General features: G+C 42.3%; 1 pseudogene; it reads left to right on the forward strand.

The window, feature by feature from the left end:
- Positions 1-24,620, forward strand: part of LOC135504634 (XK-related protein 7-like) — a 73,412-nt pseudogene that overhangs the window by 12,699 nt on the left and 36,093 nt on the right.

Raw genomic sequence — 24,620 nt, forward strand, 5'->3', positions numbered from 1 at the left:
CTACTGACTCCTCAGTATAATGTAGACTACTGACTCCTCAGTGTAATGTAGACTACTGACTCCTCAGTGTAATGTAGACTACTGACTCCTCAGTGTAATGTAGACTACTGACTCCTCAGTGTAATATAGACTACTGACTCCTCAGTGTAATGTAGACTACTGACTCCTCAGTGTAATGTAGACTACTGACTCAGTACGATGTAGACTACTGACTCCTCAGTGTAATGTAGACTACTGACTCCTCAGTATAATATAGACTACTGACTCCTCAGTGTAATGTAGACTAGTATAATATAGACTACTGACTCCTCAGTATAATATAGACTACTGACTCCTCAGTGTAATATAGACTACTGACTCCTCAGTGTAATGTAGACTACTGACTCCTCAGTGTAATGTAGACTACTGACTCAGTACGATGTAGACTACTGACTCCTCAGTGTAATGTAGACTACTGACTCAGTACGATGTAGACTACTGACTCCTCAGTATAATATAGACTACTGACTCCTCAGTGTAATGTAGACTACTGACTCCTCAGTGTAATGTAGACTACTGACTCCTCAGTGTAATGTAGACTACTGACTCCTCAGTGTAATGTAGACTACTGACTCCTCAGTGTAATGTAGACTACTGACTCAGTACGATGTAGACTACTGACTCCTCAGTATAATATAGACTACTGACTCCTCAGTGTAATGTAGACTACTGACTCCTCAGTGTAATGTAGACTACTGACTCCTCAGTATAATATAGACTACTGACTCCTCAGTGTAATGTAGACTAGTATAATATAGACTACTGACTCCTCAGTATAATATAGACTACTGACTCCTCAGTGTAATATAGACTACTGACTCCTCAGTGTAATGTAGACTACTGACTCAGTACGATGTAGACTACTGACTCCTCAGTGTAATGTAGACTACTGACTCAGTACGATGTAGACTACTGACTCCTCAGTATAATATAGACTACTGACTCCTCAGTGTAATGTAGACTACTGACTCCTCAGTGTAATGTAGACTACTGACTCCTCAGTGTAATGTAGACTACTGACTCCTCAGTGTAATGTAGACTACTGACTCCTCAGTGTAATACAGACTACTGACTCCTCAGTGTAATGTAGACTACTGACTCAGTACGATGCAGACTACTGACTCCTCAGTGTAATGTAGACTACTGACTCCTCAGTGTAATGTAGACTACTGACTCCTCAGTGTAATGTAGACTACTGACTCCTCAGTGTAATGTAGACTACTGACTCCTCAGTGTAATGTAGACTACTGACTCCTCAGTGTAATGTAGACTACTGACTCCTCAGTGTAATGTAGACTACTGACTCCTCAGTGTAATGTAGACTACTGACTCCTCAGTATAATGTAGACTACTGACTCCTCAGTGTAATGTAGACTACTGACTCCTCAGTGTAATGTAGACTACTGACTCCTCAGTGTAATGTAGACTACTGACTCCTCAGTGTAATGTAGACTACTGACTCCTCAGTGTAATGTAGACTACTGACTCCTCAGTGTAATGTAGACTACTGACTCAGTACGATGTAGACTACTGACTCCTCAGTGTAATGTAGACTACTGACTCCTCAGTATAATATAGACTACTGACTCCTCAGTGTAATGTAGACTACTGACTACTGACTCCTCAGTATAATATAGACTACTGACTCCTCAGTGTAATATAGACTACTGACTCCTCAGTGTAATGTAGACTACTGACTCCTCAGTGTAATGTAGACTACTGACTCAGTACGATGTAGACTACTGACTCCTCAGTGTAATGTAGACTACTGACTCAGTACGATGTAGACTACTGACTCCTCAGTATAATATAGACTACTGACTCCTCAGTGTAATGTAGACTACTGACTCCTCAGTGTAATGTAGACTACTGACTCCTCAGTGTAATGTAGACTACTGACTCCTCAGTGTAATGTAGACTACTGACTCCTCAGTGTAATGTAGACTACTGACTCCTCAGTGTAATGTAGACTACTGACTCCTCAGTGTAATGTAGACTACTGACTCCTCAGTGTAATGTAGACTACTGACTCCTCAGTGTAATGTAGACTACTGACTCCTCAGTGTAATGTAGACTACTGACTCCTCAGTGTAATGTAGACTACTGACTCCTCAGTATAATGTAGACTACTGACTCCTCAGTGTAATGTAGACTACTGACTCCTCAGTGTAATGTAGACTACTGACTCCTCAGTGTAATGTAGACTACTGACTCCTCAGTGTAATGTAGACTACTGACTCCTCAGTGTAATGTAGACTACTGACTCCTCAGTGTAATGTAGACTACTGACTCCTCAGTATAATGTAGACTACTGACTCCTCAGTGTAATGTAGACTACTGACTCCTCAGTGTAATGTAGACTACTGACTCCTCAGTGTAATGTAGACTACTGACTCCTCAGTGTAATGTAGACTACTGACTCCTCAGTATAATGTAGACTACTGACTCCTCAGTGTAATGTAGACTACTGACTCCTCAGTGTAATGTAGACTACTGACTCCTCAGTGTAATGTAGACTACTGACTCCTCAGTATAATGTAGACTAGTATAATGTAGACTACTGACTCCTCAGTGTAATGTAGACTACTGACTCCTCAGTGTAATGTAGACTACTGACTCCTCAGTGTAATGTAGACTACTGACTCCTCAGTGTAATGTAGACTACTGACTCCTCAGTGTAATGTAGACTACTGACTCCTCAGTGTAATGTAGACTACTGACTCCTCAGTGTAATATAGACTACTGACTCCTCAGTGTAATATAGACTACTGACTCCTCAGTATAATATAGACTACTGACTCCTCAGTATAATATAGACTACTGACTCCTCAGTGTAATGTAGACTACTGACTCCTCAGTGTAATGTAGACTACTGACTCAGTACGATGTAGACTACTGACTCCTCAGTATAATATAGACTACTGACTCCTCAGTGTAATGTAGACTACTGACTCCTCAGTGTAATGTAGACTACTGACTCCTCAGTATAATATAGACTACTGACTCCTCAGTGTAATGTAGACTAGTATAATATAGACTACTGACTCCTCAGTATAATATAGACTACTGACTCCTCAGTGTAATATAGACTACTGACTCCTCAGTGTAATGTAGACTACTGACTCAGTACGATGTAGACTACTGACTCCTCAGTGTAATGTAGACTACTGACTCAGTACGATGTAGACTACTGACTCCTCAGTATAATATAGACTAATGACTCCTCAGTGTAATGTAGACTACTGACTCCTCAGTGTAATGTAGACTACTGACTCCTCAGTGTAATGTAGACTACTGACTCCTCAGTGTAATATAGACTACTGACTCCTCAGTATAATATAGACTACTGACTCCTCAGTGTAATGTAGACTACTGACTCCTCAGTGTAATACAGACTACTGACTCCTCAGTGTAATGTAGACTACTGACTCAGTACGATGCAGACTACTGACTCCTCAGTGTAATGTAGACTACTGACTCCTCAGTGTAATGTAGACTACTGACTCAGTACGATGTAGACTACTGACTCCTCAGTGTAATGTAGACTACTGACTCCTCAGTGTAATGTAGACTACTGACTCCTCAGTGTAATGTAGACTACTGACTCCTCAGTGTAATGTAGACTACTGACTCCTCAGTGTAATGTAGACTACTGACTCCTCAGTGACTACTGACTCCTCAGTGTAATGTAGACTACTGACTCCTCAGTGTAATGTAGACTACTGACTCCTCAGTGTAATGTAGACTACTGACTCCTCATGTAATGTAGACTACTGACTCCTCAGTGTAATGTAGACTACTGACTCCTCAGTGTAATGTAGACTACTGACTCCTCAGTGTAATGTAGACTACTGACTCCTCAGTGTAATGTAGACTACTGACTCCTCAGTGTAATGTAGACTACTGACTCCTCAGTGTAATGTAGACTACTGACTCCTCAGTGTAATGTAGACTACTGACTCCTCAGTGTAATATAGACTACTGACTCCTCAGTATAATATAGACTACTGACTCCTCAGTATAATATAGACTACTGACTCCTCAGTGTAATGTAGACTACTGACTCCTCAGTGTAATGTAGACTACTGACTCAGTACGATGTAGACTACTGACTGTATAATATAGACTACTGACTCCTCAGTGTAATGTAGACTACTGACTCCTCAGTGTAATGTAGACTACTGACTCCTCAGTATAATATAGACTACTGACTCCTCAGTGTAATGTAGACTAGTATAATATAGACTACTGACTCCTCAGTATAATGTAGACTACTGACTCCTCAGTGTAATATAGACTACTGACTCCTCAGTGTAATGTAGACTACTGACTCAGTACGATGTAGACTACTGACTCCTCAGTGTAATGTAGACTACTGACTCAGTCATGTAGACTACTGACTCCTCAGTATAATATAGACTACTGACTCCTCAGTGTAATGTAGACTACTGACTCCTCAGTGTAATGTAGACTACTGACTCCTCAGTGTAATGTAGACTACTGACTCCTCAGTGTAATATAGACTACTGACTCCTCAGTGTAATATAGACTACTGACTCCTCAGTGTAATGTAGACTACTGACTCCTCAGTGTAATACAGACTACTGACTCCTCAGTGTAATGTAGACTACTGACTCAGTACGATGCAGACTACTGACTCCTCAGTGTAATGTAGACTACTGACTCCTCAGTGTAATGTAGACTACTGACTCCTCAGTGTAATGTAGACTACTGACTCCTCAGTGTAATGTAGACTACTGACTCCTCAGTGTAATGTAGACTACTGACTCCTCAGTGTAATGTAGACTACTGACTCCTCAGTGTAATGTAGACTACTGACTCCTCAGTGTAATGTAGACTACTGACTCAGTACGATGCAGACTACTGACTCCTCAGTGTAATGTAGACTACTGACTCCTCAGTGTAATGTAGACTACTGACTCCTCAGTGTAATGTAGACTACTGACTCCTCAGTGTAATGTAGACTACTGACTCCTCAGTGTAATGTAGACTACTGACTCCTCAGTGTAATGTAGACTACTGACTCCTCAGTGTAATGTAGACTACTGACTCCTCAGTGTAATGTAGACTACTGACTCCTCAGTATAATGTAGACTACTGACTCCTCAGTGTAATGTAGACTACTGACTCCTCAGTGTAATGTAGACTACTGACTCCTCAGTGTAATGTAGACTACTGACTCCTCAGTGTAATGTAGACTACTGACTCCTCAGTGTAATGTAGACTACTGACTCCTCAGTGTAATGTAGACTACTGACTCAGTACTCTACTGACTCCTCAGTGTAATGTAGACTACTGACTCAGTACGATGTAGACTACTGACTCCTCAGTATAATATAGACTACTGACTCCTCAGTGTAATGTAGACTACTGACTCCTCAGTGTAATGTAGACTACTGACTCCTCAGTATAATATAGACTACTGACTCCTCAGTGTAATGTAGACTAGTATAATATAGACTACTGACTCCTCAGTATAATATAGACTACTGACTCCTCAGTGTAATATAGACTACTGACTCCTCAGTGTAATGTAGACTACTGACTCCTCAGTGTAATGTAGACTACTGACTCAGTACGATGTAGACTACTGACTCCTCAGTGTAATGTAGACTACTGACTCAGTACGATGTAGACTACTGACTCCTCAGTATAATATAGACTACTGACTCCTCAGTGTAATGTAGACTACTGACTCCTCAGTGTAATGTAGACTACTGACTCCTCAGTGTAATGTAGACTACTGACTCCTCAGTGTAATGTAGACTACTGACTCCTCAGTGTAATGTAGACTACTGACTCCTCAGTGTAATGTAGACTACTGACTCCTCAGTGTAATGTAGACTACTGACTCCTCAGTGTAATGTAGACTACTGACTCCTCAGTGTAATGTAGACTACTGACTCCTCAGTGTAATGTAGACTACTGACTCCTCAGTGTAATGTAGACTACTGACTCCTCAGTGTAATGTAGACTACTGACTCCTCAGTATAATGTAGACTACTGACTCCTCAGTGTAATGTAGACTACTGACTCCTCAGTATAATGCAGACTACTGACTCCTCAGTGTAATGTAGACTACTGACTCCTCAGTGTAATGTAGACTACTGACTCCTCAGTGTAATGTAGACTACTGACTCCTCAGTGTAATGTAGACTACTGACTCCTCAGTATAATGTAGACTACTGACTCCTCAGTGTAATGTAGACTACTGACTCCTCAGAACGATGTAGACTACTGACTCCTCAGTGTAATGTAGACTACTGACTCCTCAGTGTAATGTAGACTACTGACTCCTCAGTATAATGTAGACTACTGACTCCTCAGTGTAATGTAGACTACTGACTCCTCAGTGTAATGTAGACTACTGACTCCTCAGTGTAATGTAGACTACTGACTCCTCAGTATAATGTAGACTAGTATAATGTAGACTACTGACTCCTCAGTGTAATGTAGACTACTGACTCCTCAGTGTAATGTAGACTACTGACTCCTCAGTGTAATGTAGACTACTGACTCCTCAGTGTAATGTAGACTACTGACTCCTCAGTGTAATGTAGACTACTGACTCCTCAGTGTAATGTAGACTACTGACTCCTCAGTGTAATATAGACTACTGACTCCTCAGTGTAATATAGACTACTGACTCCTCAGTATAATATAGACTACTGACTCCTCAGTATAATATAGACTACTGACTCCTCAGTGTAATGTAGACTACTGACTCCTCAGTGTAATGTAGACTACTGACTCAGTACTCTACTGACTCCTCAGTATAATATAGACTACTGACTCCTCAGTGTAATGTAGACTACTGACTCCTCAGTGTAATGTAGACTACTGACTCCTCAGTATAATATAGACTACTGACTCCTCAGTGTAATGTAGACTAGTATAATATAGACTACTGACTCCTCAGTATAATATAGACTACTGACTCCTCAGTGTAATATAGACTACTGACTCCTCAGTGTAATGTAGACTACTGACTCAGTACGATGTAGACTACTGACTCCTCAGTGTAATGTAGACTACTGACTCAGTGTAATGTAGACTACTGACTCCTCAGTATAATATAGACTAATGACTCCTCAGTGTAATGTAGACTACTGACTCCTCAGTGACTACTGACTCAGTGTAATGTAGACTACTGACTCCTCAGTGTAATATAGACTACTGACTCCTCAGTATAATATAGACTACTGACTCCTCAGTGTAATGTAGACTACTGACTCCTCAGTGTAATACAGACTACTGACTCCTCAGTGTAATGTAGACTACTGACTCAGTACGATGCAGACTACTGACTCCTCAGTGTAATGTAGACTACTGACTCCTCAGTGTAATGTAGACTACTGACTCCTCAGTGTAATGTAGACTACTGACTCCTCAGTATAATGTAGACTACTGACTCCTCAGTGTAATGTAGACTACTGACTCCTCAGTATAATGTAGACTACTGACTCCTCAGTGTAATGTAGACTACTGACTCCTCAGTGTAATGTAGACTACTGACTCCTCAGTGTAATGTAGACTACTGACTCCTCAGTGTAATGTAGACTACTGACTCCTCAGTGTAATGTAGACTACTGACTCCTCAGTGTAATGTAGACTACTGACTCCTCAGTGTAATGTAGACTACTGACTCCTCAGTGTAATGTAGACTACTGACTCCTCAGTATAATGTAGACTAGTATAATGTAGACTACTGACTCCTCAGTGTAATGTAGACTACTGACTCCTCAGTGTAATGTAGACTACTGACTCCTCAGTGTAATGTAGACTACTGACTCCTCAGTGTAATGTAGACTACTGACTCCTCAGTGTAATGTAGACTACTGACTCCTCAGTATAATATAGACTACTGACTCCTCAGTGTAATGTAGACTACTGACTCCTCAGTGTAATGTAGACTACTGACTCCTCAGTGTAATGTAGACTACTGACTCCTCAGTGTAATGTAGACTACTGACTCCTCAGTGTAATGTAGACTACTGACTCCTCAGTGTAATATAGACTACTGACTCCTCAGTGTAATGTAGACTACTGACTCCTCAGTGTAATGTAGACTACTGACTCCTCAGTGTAATGTAGACTACTGACTCCTCAGTGTAATGTAGACTACTGACTCCTCAGTGTAATGTAGACTACTGACTCCTCAGTGTAATGTAGACTACTGACTCCTCAGTGTAATGTAGACTACTGACTCCTCAGTGTAATGTAGACTACTGACTCAGTACGATGTAGACTACTGACTCCTCAGAACGATGTAGACTACTGACTCCTCAGTGTAATGTAGACTACTGACTCAGTACGATGTAGACTACTGACTCCTCAGTATAATGTAGACTACTGACTCCTCAGTGTAATGTAGACTACTGACTCAGTACGATGTAGACTACTGACTCCTCAGTGTAATGTAGACTACTGACTCCTCAGTGTAATGTAGACTACTGACTCCTCAGTGTAATGTAGACTACTGACTCCTCACTGTAATGTAGACTACTGACTCCTCAGTGTAATGTAGACTACTGACTCAGTACGATGCAGACTACTGACTCCTCAGTGTAATGTAGACTACTGACTCCTCAGTGTAATGTAGACTACTGACTCCTCAGTGTAATGTAGACTACTGACTCCTCAGTGTAATGTAGACTACTGACTCCTCAGTGTAATGTAGACTACTGACTCCTCAGTGTAATACAGACTACTGACTCCTCAGTGTAATGTAGACTACTGACTCAGTACGATGCAGACTACTGACTCCTCAGTGTAATGTAGACTACTGACTCCTCAGTGTAATATAGACTACTGACTCCTCAGTGTAATGTAGACTACTGACTCCTCAGTGTAATGTAGACTACTGACTCCTCAGTGTAATGTAGACTACTGACTCCTCAGTGTAATGTAGACTACTGACTCCTCAGTGTAATGTAGACTACTGACTCCTCAGTGTAATACAGACTACTGACTCCTCAGTGTAATGTAGACTACTGACTCAGTAATGTAGACTACTGACTCCTCAGTGTAATGTAGACTACTGACTCCTCAGTATAATATAGACTACTGACTCCTCAGTGTAATATAGACTACTGACTCCTCAGTATAATATAGACTACTGACTCCTCAGTGTAATGTAGACTACTGACTCCTCAGTGTAATGTAGACTACTGACTCCTCAGTGTAATGTAGACTACTGACTCCTCAGTGTAATGTAGACTACTGACTCCTCAGTGTAATGCAGACTACTGACTCCTCAGTATAATGTAGACTACTGACTCAGTACGATGTAGACTACTGACTCCTCAGTGTAATGTAGACTACTGACTCAGTACGATGTAGACTACTGACTCCTCAGTGTAATGTAGACTACTGACTCCTCAGTGTAATGTAGACTACTGACTCAGTACGATGTAGACTACTGACTCCTCAGTATAATATAGACTACTGACTCCTCAGTGTAATGTAGACTACTGACTCCTCAGTGTAATGTAGACTACTGACTCCTCAGTATAATGTAGACTACTGACTCCTCAGTGTAATGTAGACTACTGACTCCTCAGTGTAATGTAGACTACTGACTCCTCAGTGTAATGTAGACTACTGACTCCTCAGTGTAATGTAGACTACTGACTCCTCAGTGTAATGTAGACTACTGACTCCTCAGTGTAATGTAGACTACTGACTCCTCAGTGTAATGTAGACTACTGACTCCTCAGTGTAATGTAGACTACTGACTCCTCAGTGTAATGTAGACTACTGACTCCTCAGTGTAATGTAGACTACTGACTCCTCAGTGTAATGTAGACTACTGACTCCTCAGTATAATGCAGACTACTGACTCCTCAGTGTAATGTAGACTACTGACTCCTCAGTGTAATGTAGACTACTGACTCCTCAGTGTAATGTAGACTACTGACTCCTCAGTATAATGTAGACTACTGACTCCTCAGTGTAATGTAGACTACTGACTCCTCAGAACGATGTAGACTACTGACTCCTCAGTGTAATGTAGACTACTGACTCCTCAGTGTAATGTAGACTACTGACTCCTCAGTGTAATGTAGACTACTGACTCCTCAGTGTAATGTAGACTACTGACTCCTCAGTGTAATGTAGACTACTGACTCAGTACGATGCAGACTACTGACTCCTCAGTGTAATGTAGACTACTGACTCCTCAGTGTAATGTAGACTACTGACTCCTCAGTGTAATGTAGACTACTGACTCCTCAGTGTAATGTAGACTACTGACTCCTCAGTGTAATGTAGACTACTGACTCCTCAGTGTAATGTAGACTACTGACTCCTCAGTATAATGCAGACTACTGACTCCTCAGTGTAATGTAGACTACTGACTCCTCAGTGTAATGTAGACTACTGACTCCTCAGTGTAATGTAGACTACTGACTCCTCAGTATAATGTAGACTACTGACTCCTCAGTGTAATGTAGACTACTGACTCCTCAGAACGTATGTAGACTACTGACTCCTCAGTGTAATGTAGACTACTGACTCCTCAGTGTAATGTAGACTACTGACTCCTCAGTGTAATGTAGACTACTGACTCCTCAGTGTAATGTAGACTACTGACTCCTCAGTGTAATGTAGACTACTGACTCCTCAGTGTAATGTAGACTACTGACTCCTCAGTGTAATGCAGACTACTGACTCCTCAGTGTAATGTAGACTACTGACTCCTCAGTGTAATGTAGACTACTGACTCTTCAGTGTAATGTAGACTACTGACTCCTCAGTGTAATGTAGACTACTGACTCCTCAGTGTAATGTAGACTACTGACTCCTCAGTGTAATGTAGACTACTGACTCCTCAGTGTAATGTAGACTAGTATAATGTAGACTACTGACTCCTCAGTGTAATGTAGACTACTGACTCGTCAGTGTAATGTAGACTACTGACTCCTCAGTGTAATGTAGACTACTGACTCCTCAGTGTAATGTAGACTACTACTCCTCAGTGTAATGTAGACTAGTATAATGTAGACTACTGACTCCTCAGTGTAATGTAGACTACTGAATCATCAGTGTAATGTAGACTACTGACTCCTCAGTGTAATGTAGACTACTGACTCCTCAGTACAATGTAGACTACTGACTCCTCAGTGTAATGTAGACTACTGACTCCTCAGTGTAATGTAGACTACTGACTCCTCAGTGTAATATAGACTACTGACTCCTCAGTATAATATAGACTACTGACTCCTCAGTGTAATGTAGACTACTGACTCCTCAGTGTAATACAGACTACTGACTCCTCAGTGTAATGTAGACTACTGACTCAGTACGATGCAGACTACTGACTCCTCAGTGTAATGTAGACTACTGACTCCTCAGTGTAATGTAGACTACTGACTCCTCAGTGTAATGTAGACTACTGACTCCTCAGTGTAATGTAGACTACTGACTCCTCAGTGTAATGTAGACTACTGACTCCTCAGTGTAATACAGACTACTGACTCCTCAGTGTAATGTAGACTACTGACTCAGTACGATGCAGACTACTGACTCCTCAGTGTAATGTAGACTACTGACTCAGTACGATGCAGACTACTGACTCCTCAGTGTAATATAGACTACTGACTCCTCAGTGTAATATAGACTACTGACTCCTCAGTATAATGTAGACTACTGACTCCTCAGTGTAATGTAGACTACTGACTCCTCAGTGTAATGTAGACTACTGACTCCTCAGTGTAATGTAGACTACTGACTCCTCAGTGTAATGTAGACTACTGACTCCTCAGTGTAATGCAGACTACTGACTCCTCAGTATAATGTAGACTACTGACTCCTCAGTGTAATATAGACTACTGACTCCTCAGTGTAATGTAGACTACTGACTCCTCAGTGTAATGTAGACTACTGACTCCTCAGTGTAATGTAGACTACTGACTCCTCAGTGTAATGTAGACTACTGACTCCTCAGTGTAATGTAGACTACTGACTCCTCAGTGTAATGTAGACTACTGACTCCTCAGTGTAATGTAGACTACTGACTCCTCAGTGTAATGTAGACTACTGACTCCTCAGTGTAATGCAGACTACTGACTCCTCAGTGTAATGTAGACTACTGACTCCTCAGTATAATGTAGACTACTGACTCAGTACGATGTAGACTACTGACTCCTCAGATTGATGTAGACTACTGACTCCTCAGTGTAATGTAGACTACTGACTCAGTACGATGTAGACTACTGACTCCTCAGTATAATGTAGACTACTGACTCCTCAGTGTAATGTAGACTACTGACTCAGTACGATGTAGACTACTGACTCCTCAGTGTAATGTAGACTACTGACTCCTCAGTGTAATGTAGACTACTGACTCCTCAGTGTAATGTAGACTACTGACTCCTCACTGTAATGTAGACTACTGACTCCTCAGTGTAATGTAGACTACTGACTCAGTACGATGCAGACTACTGACTCCTCAGTGTAATGTAGACTACTGACTCCTCAGTGTAATATAGACTACTGACTCCTCAGTGTAATGTAGACTACTGACTCCTCAGTGTAATGTAGACTACTGACTCCTCAGTGTAATGTAGACTACTGACTCCTCAGTGTAATGTAGACTACTGACTCAGTACGATGCAGACTACTGACTCCTCAGTGTAATGTAGACTACTGACTCCTCAGTGTAATATAGACTACTGACTCCTCAGTGTAATGTAGACTACTGACTCCTCAGTGTAATGTAGACTACTGACTCCTCAGTGTAATGTAGACTACTGACTCCTCAGTGTACTGTAGACTACTGACTCAGTACGATGTAGACTACTGACTCAGTACGATGTAGACTACTGACTCCTCAGTGTAATGTAGACTACTGACTCAGTACGATGCAGACTACTGACTCAGTACGATGTAGACTACTGACTCCTCAGTGTAATGTAGACTACTGACTCCTCAGTGTAATGTAGACTACTGACTCCTCAGTGTAATGCAGACTACTGACTCCTCAGTGTAATGTAGACTACTGACTCAGTACGATGTAGACTACTGACTCAGTACGATGTAGACTACTGACTCCTCAGTATAATATAGACTACTGACTCCTCAGTATAATGTAGACTACTGACTCCTCAGTGTAATGTAGACTAGTGTAATGTAGACTACTGACTCCTCAGTGTAATGTAGACTAGTGTAATGTAGACTACTGACTCCTCAGTGTAATGTAGACTAGTGTAATGTAGACTACTGACTCCTCAGTGTAATGTAGACTACTGACTCCTCAGTGTAATGTAGACTACTGACTCCTCAGTGTAATGCAGACTACTGACTCCTCAGTGTAATGTAGACTACTGACTCCTCAGTATAATGTAGACTACTGACTCAGTACGATGTAGACTACTGGCTCCTCAGTGTAATGTAGACTACTGACTCAGTACGATGTAGACTACTGACTCCTGAGTGTAATGTAGACTACTGACTCCTCAGTGTAATGTAGACTACTGACTCCTCAGTGTAATGTAGACTACTGACTCAGTACGATGTAGACTACTGACTCCTCAGTGTAATGTAGACTACTGACTCAGTACGATGTAGACTACTGACTCCTCAGTGTAATGTAGACTACTGACTCCTCAGTGTAATGTAGACTACTGACTCCTCAGTGTAATATAGACTACTGACTCCTCAGTGTAATGTAGACTACTGACTCCTCAGTGTAATGTAGACTACTGACTCCTCAGTGTAATGTAGACTACTGACTCCTCAGTGTAATGTAGACTACTGACTCCTCAGTGTAATGTAGACTACTGACTCCTCAGTGTAATACAGACTACTGACTCCTCAGTGTAATGTAGACTACTGACTCAGTACGATGCAGACTACTGACTCCTCAGTGTAATGTAGACTACTGACTCAGTACGATGCAGACTACTGACTCCTCAGTGTAATATAGACTACTGACTCCTCAGTGTAATGTAGACTACTGACTCCTCAGTATAATGTAGACTACTGACTCCTCAGTGTAATGTAGACTACTGACTCCTCAGTGTAATGTAGACTACTGACTCCTCAGTGTAATGTAGACTACTGACTCCTCAGTGTAATGTAGACTACTGACTCCTCAGTGTAATGCAGACTACTGACTCCTCAGTATAATGTAGACTACTGACTCCTCAGTGTAATATAGACTACTGACTCCTCAGTGTAATGTAGACTACTGACTCCTCAGTGTAATGTAGACTACTGACTCCTCAGTGTAATGTAGACTACTGACTCCTCAGTGTAATGTAGACTACTGACTCCTCAGTGTAATGTAGACTACTGACTCCTCAGTGTAATGTAGACTACTGACTCCTCAGTGTAATGTAGACTACTGACTCCTCAGTGTAATGCAGACTACTGACTCCTCAGTGTAATGTAGACTACTGACTCAGTACGATGTAGACTACTGACTCAGTACGATGTAGACTACTGACTCCTCAGTGTAATGTAGATTACTGACTCAGTACGATGCAGACTACTGACTCAGTACGATGTAGACTACTGACTCCTCAGTGTAATGTAGACTACTGACTCCTCAGTGTAATGTAGACTACTGACTCCTCAGTGTAATGCAGACTACTGACTCCTCAGTGTAATGTAGACTACTGACTCAGTCATGTAGACTACTGACTCAGTAGACTACTGACTCCTCAGTATAATATAGACTACTGACTCCTCAGTATAATGTAGACTACTGACTCCTCAGTGTAATGTAGACTAGTGTAATGTAGACTACTGACTCCTCAGTGTAATGTAGACTAGTGTAATGTAGACTACTGACTCCTCAGTGTAATGTAGACTAGTGTAATGTAGACTACTGACTCCTCAGTGTAATGTAGACTACTGACTCCTCAGTGTAATGTAGACTACTGACTCCTCAGTGTAATGCAGACTACTGACTCCTCAGTGTAATGTAGACTACTGACTCCTCAGTATAATGTAGACTACTGACTCAGTACGATGTAGACTACTGACTCCTCAGTGTAATGTAGACTACTGACTCAGTACGATGTAGACTACTGACTCCTGAGTGTAATGTAGACTACTGACTCCTCAGTGTAATGTAGACTACTGACTCCTCAGTGTAATGTAGACTACTGACTGACTACTGACTCAGTGTAATGTAGACTACTGACTCAGTACGATGTAGACTACTGACTCCTCAGTGTAATGTAGACTACTGACTCCTCAGTGTAATGTAGACTACTGACTCCTCAGTGTAATATAGACTACTGACTCCTCAGTGTAATGTAGACTACTGACTCCTCAGTGTAATGTAGACTACTGACTCCTCAGTGTAATGTAGACTACTGACTCAGTACGATGTAGACTACTGACTCCTCAGTGTAATGTAGACTACTGACTCCTCAGTGTAATGTAGACTACTGACTCCTCAGTGTAATGTAGACTACTGACTCCTCAGTGTAATGTAGACTACTGACTCCTCAGTATAATGCAGACTACTGACTCCTCAGTGTAATGTAGACTACTGACTCCTCAGTGTAATGTAGACTACTGACTCCTCAGTGTAATGTAGACTACTGACTCCTCAGTGTAATGTAGACTACTGACTCCTCAGTGTAATGTAGACTACTGACTCCTCAGTGTAATGTAGACTACTGACTCAGTACGATGTAGACTACTGACTCCTCAGTGTAATGTAGACTACTGACTCCTCAGTGTAATGTAGACTACTGACTCCTCAGTGTAATGTAGACTACTGACTCCTCAGTGTAATATAGACTACTGACTCCTCAGTGTAATGTAGACTACTGACTCCTCAGTGTAATATAGACTACTGACTCCTCAGTGTAATGTAGACTACTGACTCCTCAGTGTAATGTAGACTACTGACTCCTCAGTGTAATGTAGACTACTGACTCAGTACAATGTAGACTACTGACTCCTCAGTGTAATGTAGACTACTGACTCCTCAGTGTAATGTAGACTACTGACTCCTCAGTGTAATGTAGACTACTGACTCCTCAGTGTAATGTAGACTACTGACTCTTCAGTATAATGCAGACTACTAACTCCTCAGTGTAATGTAGACTACTGACTCCTCAGTGTAATGTAGACTACTGACTCCTCAGTGTAATGTAGACTACTGACTCCTCAGTGTAATGTAGACTACTGACTCCTCATTGTAATGTAGACTACTGACTCCTCAGTGTAATGTAGACTACTGACTCCTCAGTGTAATGTAGACTACTGACTCCTCAGTGTAATGTAGACTACTGACTCCTCAGTGTAATGTAGACTACTGACTCCTCAGTGTAATGTAGACTAGTGTAATGTAGACTACTGACTCCTCAGTGTAATGTAGACTAGTGTAATGTAGACTACTGACTCCTCAGTGTAATGTAGACTACTGACTCCTCAGTGTAATGTAGACTACTGACTCCTCAGTGTAATGCAGACTACTGACTCCTCAGTGTAATGTAGACTACTGACTCCTCAGTATAATGTAGACTACTGACTCAGTACGATGTAGACTACTGACTCCTCAGTGTAATGTAGACTACTGACTCAGTGTACGATGTAGACTACTGACTCCTGAGTGTAATGTAGACTACTGACTCCTCAGTGTAATGTAGACTACTGACTCCTCAGTGTAATGTAGACTACTGACTCAGTACGATGTAGACTACTGACTCCTCAGTGTAATGTAGACTACTGACTCAGTACGATGTAGACTACTGACTCCTCAGTGTAATGTAGACTACTGACTCCTCAGTGTAATGTAGACTACTGACTCCTCAGTGTAATATAGACTACTGACTCCTCAGTGTAATGTAGACTACTGACTCCTCAGTGTAATGTAGACTACTGACTCCTCAGTGTAATGTAGACTACTGACTCAGTACGATGTAGACTACTGACTCCTCAGTGTAATGTAGACTACTGACTCCTCAGTGTAATGTAGACTACTGACTCCTCAGTGTAATGTAGACTACTGACTCCTCAGTGTAATGTAGACTACTGACTCCTCAGTATAATGCAGACTACTAACTCCTCAGTGTAATGTAGACTACTGACTCCTCAGTGTAATGTAGACTACTGACTCCTCAGTGTAATGTAGACTACTGACTCCTCAGTGTAATGTAGACTACTGACTCCTCATTGTAATGTAGACTACTGACTCCTCAGTGTAATGTAGACTACTGACTCAGTACGATGTAGACTACTGACTCCTCAGTGTAATGTAGACTACTGACTCCTCAGTGTAATGTAGACTACTGACTCCTCAGTGTAATGTAGACTACTGACTCCTCAGTGTAATGTAGACTACTGACTCCTCAGTGTAATGTAGACTACTGACTCCTCAGTGTAATATAGACTACTGACTCCTCAGTGTAATGTAGACTACTGACTCCTCAGTGTAATGTAGACTACTGACTCCTCAGTGTAATGTAGACTACTGACTCAGTACGATGTAGACTACTGACTCCTCAGTGTAATGTAGACTACTGACTCCTCAGTGTAATGTAGACTACTGACTCCTCAGTGTAATGTAGACTACTGACTCCTCAGTGTAATGTAGACTACTGACTCTTCAGTATAATGCAGACTACTAACTCCTCAGTGTAATGTAGACTACTGACTCCTCAGTGTAATGTAGACTACTGACTCCTCAGTGTAATGTAGACTACTGACTCCTCATTGTAATGTAGACTACTGACTCCTCAGTGTAATGTAGACTACTGACTCAGTACGATGTAGACTACTGACTCCTCAGTGTAATGTAGACTACTGACTCCTCAGTGTAATGTAGACTACTGACTCCTCAGTGTAATGTAGACTACTGACTCCTCAGTGTAATATAGACTACTGACTCCTCAGTGTAATGTAGACTACTGACTCCTCAGTGTAATATAGACTACTGACTCCTCAGTGTAATGTAGACTACTGACTCCTCAGTGTAATGTAGACTACTGACTCCTCAGTGTAATGTAGACTACTGACTCCTCAGTGTAATGTAGACTACTGACTCTTCAGTATAATGCAGACTACTAACTCCTCAGTGTAATGTAGACTACTGACTCCTCAGTGTAATGTAGACTACTGACTCCTCAGTGTAATGTAGACTACTGACTCCTCAGTGTAATGTAGACTACTGACTCCTCATTGTAATGTAGACTACTGACTCCTCAGTGTAATGTAGACTACTGACTCCTCAGTGTAATGTAGACTACTGACTCCTCAGTGTAATGTAGACTACTGACTCCTCAGTGTAATGTAGACTACTGACTCCTCAGTGTAATGTAGACTACTGACTCCTCAGTGTAATGTAGACTACTGACTCCTCAGTGTAATGTGGACTACTGACTCCTCAGTGTAATGTAGACTACTGACTCCTCAGTGTAATGTAGACTACTGACTCCTCAGTGTAATGTAGACTACTGACTCCTCAGTGTAATGTAGACTACTGACTCCTCAGTGTAATATAGACTACTGACTCCTCAGTGTAATGTAGACTACTGACTCCTCAGTGTAATGTAGACTACTGACTCCTCGGTGTAATGTAGACTACTGACTCCTCAGTATAATATAGACTACTGCCTCAGTACGATGTAGACTACTGACTCAGTGTAATGTAGACTACTGACTCCTCAGTGTAATATAGACTACTGACTCAGTACGATGTAGACTACTGACTCCTCAGTGTAATATAGACTACTGACTCCTCAGTATAATATAGACTACTGACTCCTCAGTGTAATGTAGACTACTGACTCCTCAGTGTAATGTAGACTACTGACTCCTCAGTGTAATATAGACTACTGACTCCTCAGTGTAATGTAGACTACTGACTCCTCAGTGTAATGTAGACTACTGACTCCTCAGTGTAATGTAGACTACTGACTCCTCAGTGTAATACAGACTACTGACTCCTCAGTGTAATGTAGACTACTGACTCCTCAGTGTAATGTAGACTACTGACTCCTCAGTGTAATGTAGACTACTGACTCCTCAGTGTAATGTAGACTACTGACTCCTCAGTGTAATGTAGACTACTGACTCCTCAGTATAATGTAGACTACTGACTCCTCAGTATAATGTAGACTACTGACTCCTCAGTGTAATGTAGACTACTGACTCCTCAGTATAATGTAGACTACTGACTCCTCAGTGTAATGTAGACTACTGACTCCTCAGTGTAATGTAGACTACTGACTCCTCAGTGTAATGTAGACTACTGACTCCTCAGTATAATGTAGACTACTGACTCCTCAGTATAATGTAGACTACTGACTCCTCAGTGTAATGTAGACTACTGACTCCTCAGTGTAATGTAGACTACTGACTCCTCAGTATAATGTAGACTACTGACTCCTCAGTATAATATAGACTACTGACTCAGTACGATGTAGACTACTGACTCCTCAGTGTAATGTAGACTACTGACTCCTCAGTGTAATGTAGACTACTGACTCCTCAGTGTAATGTAGACTACTGACTCCTCAGTATAATGTAGACTACTGACTCCTCAGTACGATGTAGACTACTGACTCCTCAGTGTAATGTAGACTACTGACTCCTCAGTGTAATGTAGACTACTGACTCCTCAGTGTAATACAGACTACTGACTCCTCAGTGTAATGCAGACTACTGACTCCTCAGTATAATGTAGACTACTGACTCCTCAGTATAATATAGACTACTGACTCAGTACGATGTAGACTACTGACTCCTCAGTGTAATGTAGACTACTGACTCCTCAGTGTAATGTAGACTACTGACTCCTCAGTGTAATGTAGACTACTGACTCCTCAGTATAATGTAGACTACTGACTCCTCAGTACGATGTAGACTACTGACTCCTCAGTGTAATGTAGACTACTGACTCCTCAGTATAATGTAGACTACTGACTCCTCAGTGTAATGTAGACTACTGACTCCTCAGTGTAATGTAGACTACTGACTCCTCAGTGTAATGTAGACTACTGACTCCTCAGTGTAATGTAGACTACTGACTCCTCAGTATAATGTAGACTACTGACTCCTCAGTGTAATGTAGACTACTGACTCCTCAGTGTAATGTAGACTACTGACTCCTCAGTGTAATACAGACTACTGACTCCTCAGTGTAATGCAGACTACTGACTCCTCAGTGTAATGTAGACTACTGACTCCTCAGTGTAATGTAGACTACTGACTCCTCAGTGTAATGTAGACTACTGACTCCTCAGTGTAATGTAGACTACTGACTCCTCAGTGTAATGTAGACTACTGACTCCTCAGTGTAATGTAGACTACTGACTCCTCAGTGTAATGCAGACTACTGACTCCTCAGTGTAATGTAGACTACTGACTCCTCAGTGTAATGTAGACTACTGACTCCTCAGTGTAATGTAGACTACTGACTCTTCAGTGTAATGCAGACTACTGACTCCTCAGTGTAATGTAGACTACTGACTCCTCAGTGTAATGTAGACTACTGACTCTTCAGTGTAATGCAGACTACTGACTCCTCAGTGTAATGTAGACTACTGACTCCTCAGTGTAATGTAGACTACTGACTCTTCAGTGTAATGTAGACTACTGACTCCTCAGTGTAATGTAGACTACTGACTCCTCAGTGTAATGTAGACTACTGACTCCTCAGTATTATGTAGACTACTGACTCCTCAGTGTAATGTAGACTACTGACTCCTCAGTGTAATGTAGACTACTGACTCCTCAGTGTAATGTAGACTACTGACTCCTCAGAACGATGTAGACTACTGACTCCTCAGTGTAATGTAGACTACTGACTCCTCAGTGTAATGTAGACTACTGACTCTTCAGTGTAATGCAGACTACTGACTCCTCAGTGTAATGTAGACTACTGACTCCTCAGTGTAATGTAGACTACTGACTCTTCAGTGTAATGTAGACTACTGACTCCTCAGTGTAATGTAGACTACTGACTCCTCAGTACGATGTAGACTACTGACTCCTCAGTGTAATGTAGACTACTGACTCCTCAGTACGATGTAGACTACTGACTCCTCAGAATGATGTAGACTACTGACTCCTCAGTATAATATAGACTACTGACTCCTCAGTGTAATATAGACTACTGACTCCTCAGTATAATATAGACTACTGACTCCTCAGAATGATGTAGACTACTGACTCCTCAGTGTAATGTAGACTACTGACTCCTCAGTATTATGTAGACTACTGACTCCTCAGTGTAATGTAGACTACTGACTCCTCAGTATTATGTAGACTACTGACTCCTCAGTGTAATGTAGACTACTGACTCCTCAGTATTATGTAGACTACTGACTCCTCAGTGTAATGTAGACTACTGACTCCTCAGTATTATGTAGACTACTGACTCCTCAGTGTAATGTAGACTACTGACTCCTCAGTGTAATGTAGACTACTGACTCCTCAGTGTAATGTAGACTACTGACTCCTCAGTGTAATGTAGACTACTGACTCCTCAGTGTAATGTAGACTACTGACTCCTCGGTGTAATGTAGACTACTGACTCCTCAGTGTAATGTAGACTACTGACTCTTCTCTGGGTGTTTGCTGGGCCTTGTGGTGGAGGGGAAGGTACAGTCTGAGATTGGCTGTAATTTCCATCTCAATCAGTATTTTGTTTTCTCAAAACTACTCTACTCTCTCTCCATTTTCTTCTAAATGGGAAAAAGGGGGGGTTACCTAGTCAGTTCTACAACTGAATGCATTCAACTGAAATGTGTCTTCCGCAGTTTAACCCAGCGACTCTAAATGAGCGTGTGTTTGGATAGGTGAGTTTGTATTATTGGTGTTGATCAAACCAATCAGAAGTAAGACCAGTCAGCTCCCACTGGACACAGTCGTCAAGTCAACGTCTATTCCACGTTGGTCCAACGTCATTTCAACATCTATTCCATGTTGATTCAGCCTACATGTCAAACGCGATTCAACAGTTTGCACCTAATTTGCTGAGTGATGAACAGAACATCTCAGCATGGAAAAAACACCTGTACAGGACATGATATAAACTGGTGGGCACTGCTGCTTGTAGAGGTGGACCTGGTCGTAAGTGGCGAGTCAGGTAGACATTTGGTTTTGGAGGCACAGTCATGGGAAATACTTATGTTTACCCGCTAGTATGTTAGCAGGGTGGAGATAACCACTTGTATGGTAGCAGGGTGGAGATAACCACTTGTATGGTAGCAGGGTGGAGATAACCACTTGTATGGTAGCAGGGTGGAGATAACCACTTGTATGGTGGCAGGGTGGAGATAACCACTTGTATGGTGGCAGGGTGGAGATAACCACTTGTATGGTAGCAGGGTGGAGATAACCACGTGTATGTTAGCAGGGTGGAGATAACCACTTGTATGGTAGCAGGGTGGAGATAACCACTTGTATGGTAGCAGGGTGGAGGTAACCACTTGTATGGTAGCAGGGTGGAGATAACCACTTGTATGGTAGTAGGGTGGAGATAACTATTTGTGCGTTGGGGTAAAGTAGAAGAAGCCTTTTCAATCACTCCCTTTCCTGCTGTGTTCTCAGGTTGTTTGTGCCTGGGTGTATTTTATGTGGCTGGGTGAGCCTAGTTGGTCCTCAGACAAGAAGGTCTAGGTCGCGCTGGATGTTTGGACACCAGAGTTTAGACACACTGTGGGAAAAAGTTACTTTTCTTGTATATACTTCCCGTTTGAGTCCATAAGGAGTACAATCTGTGTCTTGTGTATGTCCTCAGTGGGTGTCTGTGTGTGGGGTGGGGGTTGTCAGGAAGACTATCAGGGTGGCTGACAGTGGGGGTGCTCAGAGGGTGTGGGATCCCCGAGGCTTGGGGGATCTTTTTAATCTATTTGTCTGTCCTGTTGTGATGTCGAGGCTATGGTCAGGGGCTGAGGTGTGCTGATCTGCTGGCTTCTCTGCCGGGGTTGCCAGCTCTCCAATGGGTTGTTCTCACTCGCTCGCCATTCGCCACTAACACTGTGTTAACTAACCTCCAGACGAGCTTCAATGCCATACAACTCTCCTTCCATGGCCTCCAACTGCTCTTAAATACAAGTAAAACTAAATGCATGCTCTTCAACCGATCGCTGCCTGCACCTGCACGCCTGTCTAACATCACTACTCTGAACGGTTCTGACTTCGAATATGTGGACAACTGCAAATACCTAGGTGTCTGGCTAGACTGTAAACTCGCCTTCCAGACTCACATTAAAATCTCCAATCCAAAATTAAATCTAGAATCGGCTTCCTATATCGCAGCAAAGCCTCCTTCACTCATGCTGCCAAACATACCCTCGTAAAACTGACCATCCTACCGATCCTCGACTTCGGTGATGTCATCTATAAAATAGCCTCCAACCCTCTACTCAACAAATTGGATGCAGTCTATCACAGTGCCATCCGTTTTATCACCAAAGCCCCATACACTACCCACCACTGCGACCTGTACGCTCTCGTTGGTTGGCCCTCGCTTCATACTCGTCGCCAATCCCACTGGCTACAGGTTATTTACAAGTCTCTGCTAGGTAAAGCCCCGACCTTATCTCAGCTCACTGGTCACCATAGCAGCACCCACTCGTAGCATGTACTCCAACAGGTATATCTCACTGGTCATCCCCAAAGCCAATACCTACTTTGGCCGCCTTTCCTTCTCGTTCTCTGCTGCTAATGACTGGAACGAACTGCAAAAATCTCTGAAGCTGGAGACTCATATCCCCCTCACTAGCTTTAAGCACCAGCTGTCAGAGCAGCTCACAGATCGTTGCACCTGTACATAGCCCATCTGTAAACAGCCCATCCAACTACCTCATCCCCATACTGTATTTATTTATTTATCTTGCTCCTTTGCACCCCAGTTTCTCTACTTGCACATTCATCTTCTGCACATCTACCATTCCAGTGTTTAATTGCTATATTGTAATTACTTCGCCACCATGGCCTATTTATCGCCTTAACTCACCTCATTTGCACTCACTGTATATACATTTACATTTAAGTCATTTAGCAGACGCTCTTATCCAGAGCGACTTACAAATTGGTGAATTCACCTTCTGACATCCAGTGGAACAGCCACTTTACAATAGTGCATCTAAATCATTTAAAGGGGGGGGGGTGAGAAGGATTACTTTATCCTATCCTAGGTATTCCTTGAAGAGGTGGGGTTTCAGGTGTCTCCGGAAGGTGGTGATTGACTCCGCTGTCCTGGCGTCGTGAGGGAGTTTGTTCCACCATTGGGGGGCCAGAGCAGCGAACAGTTTTGACTGGGCTGAGCGGGAACTGTACTTCCTCAGTGGTAGGGAGGCGAGCAGGCCAGAGGTGGATGAACGCAGTGCCCTTGTTTGGGTGTAGGGCCTGATCAGAGCCTGGAGGTACTGCGGTGCCGTTCCCCTCACAGCTCCGTAGGCAAGCACCATGGTCTTGTAGCGGATGCGAGCTTCAACTGGAAGCCAGTGGAGAGAGCGGAGGAGCGGGGTGACGTGAGAGAACTTGGGAAGGTTGAACACCAGACGGGCTGCGGCGTTCTGGATGAGTTGTAGGGGTTTAATGGCACAGGCAGGGAGCCCAGCCAACAGCGAGTTGCAGTAATC

Source organism: Oncorhynchus masou, chromosome 18 (genome assembly GCF_036934945.1).
Source record: "Oncorhynchus masou masou isolate Uvic2021 chromosome 18, UVic_Omas_1.1, whole genome shotgun sequence".
Classification (NCBI taxonomy): domain Eukaryota; kingdom Metazoa; phylum Chordata; class Actinopteri; order Salmoniformes; family Salmonidae; genus Oncorhynchus; species Oncorhynchus masou.